The sequence below is a fragment of the Alexandromys fortis genome, unplaced genomic scaffold, assembly GCF_014885135.2.
Source record: "Alexandromys fortis isolate MF-2015 unplaced genomic scaffold, M_Fortis_MF-2015_v1.1 scaffold_240, whole genome shotgun sequence".
NCBI classification, from domain to species: domain Eukaryota; kingdom Metazoa; phylum Chordata; class Mammalia; order Rodentia; family Cricetidae; genus Alexandromys; species Alexandromys fortis.
The window spans coordinates 1538991-1546449 of NW_026068133.1; the positions used below are offsets into that span (position 1 = coordinate 1538991).

General features: G+C 51.7%; 1 protein-coding gene and 1 long non-coding RNA gene across 4 annotated transcripts in view; one reads left to right on the plus strand and one right to left on the minus strand.

Annotated features, from left to right (window-relative positions):
* Gpr4 (G protein-coupled receptor 4) overlaps positions 1–7459 on the minus strand; it is an 11690-nt gene that overhangs the window by 3202 nt on the left and 1029 nt on the right. Inside the window, exon 1 of one of the 3 annotated variants that reach the window (XM_050126377.1) lies at positions 1341–1356. The exons of the other annotated variants lie outside the window; for them this stretch is intronic. The gene's annotated coding sequence lies outside the window, so the exon portion shown is untranslated. Of the gene's footprint in view, positions 1–1340; positions 1357–7459 lie in introns of those variants that run through there. 3 annotated transcript variants of the gene reach the window in all.
* Positions 1359–3270, plus strand: LOC126491005 (uncharacterized). Its single transcript, XR_007589294.1, has 3 exons — positions 1359–1863; positions 1914–2122; positions 2175–3270. It is a non-coding gene; the product is annotated as an uncharacterized lncRNA (long non-coding RNA).

The window sequence follows — 7459 nt, forward strand, 5'->3', positions numbered from 1 at the left end:
GGGGGGGGGGGGGGGCTGTAGACTCTGGAAAGGTCAGGATCAAGAAACCAGGAGAAGCCTGGGGCTAACATCAGCAGGGGCCCTCACAGCCCTCTCTTTTCACATTGTCCCAGTGAAGACCTTGGACCCATCCACTACCTTCCCTTTTTTTTTTTTTTCCTGGGATGCTCTACAAGTTTAGAGCAGAGAACATTCATGCACTAAGCCCCTGATGGTCTGTACATTAGTTTTTTTCTGTCTCTCTCTCTTTCTCAGGTTTTATTTATTTATTTATTTTGTATTCAATATTCTGTCTGTGTGTGTTTGCAGACCAGAAGAGGGCAGCAGAGCAGACCTCATTACAGATGGTTGTGAGCCACCATGTGGTTGCCGGGAATTGAACTCATGACCTTTGGAAGAGCAGGCAATGCTCTTAACCACGGAGCCATCTCTCCAGCCCCTTTCTCAGGTTTGTGGGTTTTTTTTTACCTTTGGAGCCTGTCCTGGAACTAGCTCTGTAGACCAGGCTGGTCTGGAACTCACAGAGATCCGCCTGCCTCTGCCTCCCGAGTGCTGGGATTAAAGGCGTGCGCCACCATCGCCCGGCTTTCTCAGGTTTTTTGAGACAGGGTTTCTCTACAAGTTTGGGGGGCCTGTCCTGGAACTTGCTCTGTAGCCCAGGCCTGGCCTCAAACACACAGAGGTCCGCCTGCCTCTGCCTCCTGAGTGCAGGGATTAAATTCCACCACTGCCTTGAACTTGCTAAATCACTGGGGATGACCTTGAACTCCTTGACCCTTCAGCCTAGTCCAGAGTGTTCAGCTCACAGGAGTGCACCACTCCTCAGTTTGCACAGACCTGGGACTGCTAGCCTGGCCTCGGGAATCCCAGGCTAACGCCTCTACCCATCTGTCATCTGGCTTGTTGGATTGTTTGAAATTGGGTCTTACTATTTAGCCCAGGATAGCCTGAGAGCTGGGACTAGAGGCGAGCACCACCTGGCCCAGCTTTAAAAGCATTTTTGAACTCGGGAGGTAGAGGCAGGCAGATCTCTGAGTTTGAGCTCAGCCTGGTCATAGAATGAGTTCCAGAACAGCCAGGACTACACAGAGAAACCCTGTCATGAAGAAAAAGGAGAGAAAGCCATAAAAATGAGATCATACATGAAAATCTGATCTAAGATAGTGAAAGGAGCAAGTCCATGTGGTCTGGGTGGAATAATGTGGAGGCTGAAAAGTCACATCTGAAAAATTCTGAGGACACACTTGAAAACCACCATTTGAGGGGCCCGTGTGATGACTTATGTCAGGGAAGGCGCTGGCGACCAAGTCTGACAACCTTAGCTTTATCCCCATACCCACATGGTGAAAGGAGTGAAATGGATTTCAGAATTCCTCCTCCACGCATTCTCCTCAGCACATAACACCTGTCTCCGGTCCACTAAAGAGGTGGGGAGGGGCGGGGAGGGGAGGACAGAGAGATGAGAGAGAGCAGAGAGAAGCTGGTTAAATCTACTGGCAGAGGAAGATACTGTAGTCCACTGAGGACAAGGAATGAGCCTGGACTCACACAGCAAATTCCCAGAAGTCTACGTCTTTCTTTTTCCCAAGGAAAGTCTGTCCTGCTTTACCTTCAGATGGACCCTGATCCATGCCTGGCTCTCTAAACTCTTGCTGGCTCTATGCTGCCCTCGCTGCTCAGGAGCCTGGGACACATCTGTCCTGTCACTCTCCCTCCCTCAATTCACTTCCCAAGGTGGCCAGGAAGATGTTCTTTTCTTCATGAACCTCCAAAGGCTTCCAAGAGGCTGGGGGAGTATCTCAGTGATTGATAGAGCCCCCTGCCTAGAACCCCTTAGTGAGGGGCTGAGGGTGTGGCTCAGTAGTAGAGCCCCTGCCTAGAATCCCCAGTGAGGGGCTGGGGTTGGCTTAGAGGTAGAGCCCCTGCCTAGAATCCCCCAGTGAGGGGCTGGGGTTGGCTCAGTGGTAGAGCCCCTGCCTAGAACCCCCCCAGTGAGGGGCTAAGGGCATGGCTCAGTGGTAGAGTTCTTGCCTAGAATCCCCCAGTGATGGGCCAGGGTGCGGCTCAGTGGTAGAGCCCCTTCATAGAATCCCCCAGTGAGGGGCTGGGGTGTGGCTCAGTGGTAGAGCCCCTGCCTAGAATCCCCCAGTGAGGGGCTGGGGTGTGGCTCAGAGGTAGAGCTCCTGCCTAGAATCCCCCAGTGAGGGGGGCTGAGGGCATGGCTCAGTGGTCGAGCATTGATTGGTATGTGCACGGTCCTAGGTTCTAGCTGCCATATAAACGAATGGACTTTAGGGAAAAAAATGGAAACTCCTAGTGCTTGGTACAGGTAAGGAAGGAGACTTTTCCCAGCTAGCCTGAGCTGCCTTACCTGCTTCTCCCTTAAGCATTCTCCAAGCCAGTGAACTTCCTTCACCACGGATATATCCTGACTGGCCTAGGACTTCTTCACCCCTTCACGAGTCTCCTCCACCCTCACAACCATCTATCCCTTCACAGCACTTGTATCTTGGGGACAGGGACCTTGAGTGTCACGTGGCCTTGCACGCAGTCGTGCTCAACAAGCACCTGGGTACAGAAGTAATTCCAGAAGCCAGGAGAGGGCATGCCACCCTCCAGCCCTCCTTCCACCAGGAGGCTCTCCCTCTCCTCCTTCTTCACTGCACCCCAGGCATTGACAAGTCCTGGGGAGACCCATGGGGAAGAAGTTGCGTGCTGGGAGATTAAAGGGCAGGACCCATCTGCCTCCTAATTGACTCGAAAAGGTCAGGCTGTGTCCTGATCCCTAAAGCCAGTCCCCTGTGGGGGGTACCTAGACATCTACCATCTCCACCCCAGAGGTGGAAACATCTGGGCCCTTTGGAGATGGAATGGGAAAGGCTTGTTCCTGGGTAAACAAATGGGAACCATCCCAGTCCACCGTCAATCAAAACCTCCCACCCAGGCCAAGTCGTTACTGTTGTTGTTTTGTTTTTTGAAGACAGAGTTTCTCTGTGTAGCCCTGGCTGTCCTGAAATTCACTCTGTAGACCAGGCTGGCCTCAAACTGAGATTTGCCTTCCTCTGCCTCCTGAGTGTTGGGATTAAAGGCGTGCGCCACCACCATCCTGCCCCAAGCCAAGTCTTCACTAAACCTTTCCTGGCTGCGTCTGTCCCTTCTTTCTGTCCTTTCTCTCTCTCTTGTCTGTCTGTCTCTCTCTCCCCCTCTATCTTCCTCTCCCTCTTCCTTTCCCTCTCTCTATCTCTCTTTTCATCTCTCCCTCTCCCTCCCTCTCCCTCCCTCCCCCTCCCTCTCCCTCCCCTCTCTCCTACTCTCTTTTCATCTCTCCCTCTCTTCTCTCTCTGCCTCCCTCTCCATCTCTCTTTTCATCTCTCCTCTCCTCTCTCCCTTTATCTCCATCTCTCTTTTCATCTCTCCCCCCTTCCTCTTGTGACATCAAGGGGATCCTTTGCCTCTAGAAGTCCTAATTTCTGCAGAAGTCAGGTACAGTCTTTATCCTAACCACATCACACAAGGACATCTTTGAAAAAATAAATTATTGTCAGTAAAACGTGCAGAATTTGGGACTGGGGATATAGTGCAATTTTAGAACGCTTGCCCAGAGTCTCACAGTGGATGCTGGGGTGTGGCTCAACAGTACAGTGTTTCTCTAGCATGCATAAGGTCCTGAGTTCAATCTCCATGACCCCCAAAAGAGAGAGGTCTAGGCATATAGCTCAGCTGGTGAAATATTTACCTAGAATGCATAGAGCCCTGGGATGAATCCTGGGATAAATGAGACCCTGTCTCAAAAGGTAAAGAGAAAAGTAGTGGACTAGGGATGTGACTCAGAGTGCAAGGTGATACCTGCGTGCAGATTCTCAGCACCCAAATAAAAGCCCTTGATGAAGAGCTGCATGTCCCCTGAACACCCCCCCCCCACACACACACACACAGCCCCAGGTCCCTGCTGAGACTGGAACGGGTACACAGCAGCAAACATTCCTGGCAGGCAACGGAAATGAACTTCCCATTGCCAATTTCCTCCCAGGGAACAGAGTCTGGTATCCACCCTGTCCTCAGCCTACCTGAGTCATAGGGAAGCTAGGCATTGGGCAGAAAGGCACGGACAGACAGACGGACAGCCTGACCTGTCTTCTTCCCTGCCCAACATCTGGCCACCGTAACCCCCCCCCCCCAAGTCATTACAGAACCTTGATTCTTAGAAGTCCACAGTACAGGCTCAAGTGGTGAGCTGGGACAGAAAGCTCTTTCTTCCTGGTGCATATGGGGAAACTGAGTTCCAGCTGTTTTTCCTTTGAGCTAAAAGGTGTCTCCCTCTCTATTTTTTCCCTCTCATTCCCATTCTCCTGTCTTTCTAGGGGCTTCAGATCCCTTTGGAAATCTGTCAAAAATGAGAATTTGGGTTTTTTGCTGCTGTTGTTATTTATTTATTTATTTAGTCTTATTTTTGAGACAGGGTTTCTCTGTGTAGCCCTGGCTGTCCTCGGACTCACTCTGTAGACCAGGCTGGCCTTGAACTCAGAGATCCACTTGCATCTGCCTCCTGAGGGCTGGGATTTAAGGCCTGCGCCGCCACACCAAATAGGGACCTTTATAAAAGCGACTGTGGAGGCTGGGGAGATGGCTAGTGGGTAAGACCATTCATTGTGAAAGCAAGAGGACCTGAGTTCAAATCCACAGCACCCACTAAAAGCCCAGAATGCCCTGTGTACCTGTGGCCGCAGAGTTGAATAGTGGCAGGTGGGTGCTAGGGGCTGGCTGGCTCGGCAGTCTAGTGCAAACAGTAAGCATTGGGTTCAGACCTCAAAACTGAGTGTGGGTGTGGGTGAAGACACCAATATCCTCTGCTAGATCCCAAATTAGAACTCACCTTGCACACACACACACACACACACACACACACACACACTGACCCACCGTGGCTGAAGTGGCCCCTTCACCTCTTGCCCAGCCCCAGTTGGAGTCAATGTTATCTTAACCTTAGTGAGTCTTTGTTGGAGAGGTGCATGACCAAATTTTACAGTCGTGCTCCCCCAAGCTCAGGTTCCTGCAGGAAGGACAAGTTCAAGTGTGACACAATATTTGTGGGAGATAGGAAAGGTTAGCTTGAACCCCAAGCCCCTGCAGACCTCAGCTACTAAAATCAGAAAAAAATCCCTGGTCTCACAAGACACCCCTGCCCCCCAATCCTACAAGATCCAAAGACATGGAGGGTTGAAAAGCCAAGAGAAAGAAACAATAGGAGCCTCCCCATCACCACCCCTTAGCCCACCCACCACTTTTGTTTCGGAAGCCACTGGGCTGGCTCCCCCTCTTTCCCTCCACCGTGGGCTCCCAATCTCCCCCATTCTGGAGGCCCCAGGGGACCAGCCAGCTCCGGTCGGCTCATTAAAGCTGAAATATGATCAGCGTGTCTCGCTGCCCACCTGGTGCCGTGGCAGCAGGCGGAAACGGTGACGGGGGTGCAGTCGGGCCTCTCCATGTCATGGCTGGGCCTCAGTTTCCCCATTTCTATTAAGGAGCGTCTCTCTCCCACCCCTACCCTGGCTGCTACGCCCACACCAACCAGCAGGAATGTGGAACTGTTAGAACTACCCTGCTGACATTCTAGAATCCAAAGGTTCTCAAGTCCCGAGGTTTTTATGACCAGCCCTGTTTGGGGTCGAATGTTCTAACATTCTAGAGCCTTGGTTCTTTGCTTTCTGTTATTATTATCCTCGCTTTTGCCAGCACGCACCCTTGTCAGTTTCCAATATTCCAGGCGTCTCCCGGCCCAAGATTCTGAAGTTCTATTGTTAGAACCCTCTATGATTTCAAAAAAAAAAAATTAAAAAAATAAAACACACGCTATGACTTTCATAATCTATTATTAAACTCTGGGTGATTTTTATCTTTTTTCCAGCAAATGAATACACGTTTCCCTTTTCACTCTTTGCAGAAATGGGAACGCGTTGTAAATAGGTGAACCCCACTTCCTCTTTTCTCCCCATTTCTACTCTGACTTAAAAAAAATGAATTCTGAGATCGGGCAGCTGAAAGTTCAGAGGCCGGGCATGGGGTCAGGATAGCTAATCATCACCTTCAACGCCCCCCCCACCCTCCCCACCCCCCGCCAAAGCGATATTCTCCCACCTCAGGGAGGGAGTTTAGGAAGCCATGCTGCTTCTGACCCCTTGCTCACGGCCTGGCCTCGTCCCTCCCTTTTCGCACCAGCTGAGTTATTATTTGTCTAGACACAAACCAAATTATAGGCCCTGTCCTGGTTGAACCGTGAGTGGGCTTGGAGGGGGGGGGGTCAGGAGACAGGGGTGGAGTTAATCCCCTCGGTTTGTCTCTTTACCCCTGACTCCTCCCCCAAGCCCAGCAGCCACCTCTGGTCCCTTTCCCTTTCCACCTGCAAGCCCTCAGAAATACCTTTTCTGCTCCGCTGCAAACTCTCCCTTTTCACCGCCAACCACCCAGACCCAAATCTGGCACCGCTCCCTACTCACTTAGTGGAGGGCCTCTTTGCCCGAATTAATCCGATTTAGTTAGCCCAAGAATCCAGGTATCCAGATATGGCCAAGGGAACCCAGGTCTCCGGCTATAGGCTACTGTGGACAAGAGTCCCAACCCCCGGGGCTGGCAATAACTCACTTCTGCTCTAGGGCCTCAGTTTCCCCGCTTGTAAAATGGAGGGGCATGGCCTACATGGTTCCCACATGTCTTTTGTAGCATTCAGCCGTGAATACCACGAACCAGCAGGTGGTGCTTGTCTCAAAGGGTCTCAGCATCCTAGGTCCCACCATTCGAAGACTGGAAGGCAGGGTCTCATTCGGCCCAGACTGGACTCAGACCAAGGTTCCCCCACGCCAGCCTGGGTTATATGTGCCACTACAAGATTTTTTTTTTTTTTTTGAGACAAGGTGTCATATAGCCGGGTGGCCCGGAACTCTTATCCTCTGTCTCTAGCTTCCACGTGCTAGGGTAACTGGCAGGTGCCACACTCCAGGCCCCAGGGCTCCTGGATGATCTGAGTTTGGGAACCCTTCCTCCACCTGTCTCACCTATGGATTCCCAGGAGGATCCCAGTGGTGCCCAAACCTGAAGACAAGTCCAGCCGCAGAGACCGGGATGGTAGGGAGCCCTTTAGGTAGGTTGTGTGTGGGGGGTGCAGCTCATTAGGGGCTCTAGAAAGACTGCAGGGGTGTTCACTATCTTTTTCACTAGTGCCTCCAATGCACATCCAGCTTCTCTCTCTCTCTCTCTCTCTCTCTCTCTCTCTCTCTCACACACACACACACACACACACACACACACAAAGAGTTTGGATCCATCCTTTTCCCTAGTTGAGGAGTGGGGTACAGAGTTCAGTCCCAGGGAAGGGGAGTGAGGCAAAGCAGGAAGGGGTTAACAGAGACCCAGCCAAATCCTGGAAGGGAGGAAGTAGCAGAGGAAGTCTAACTCCCCCCCCCCC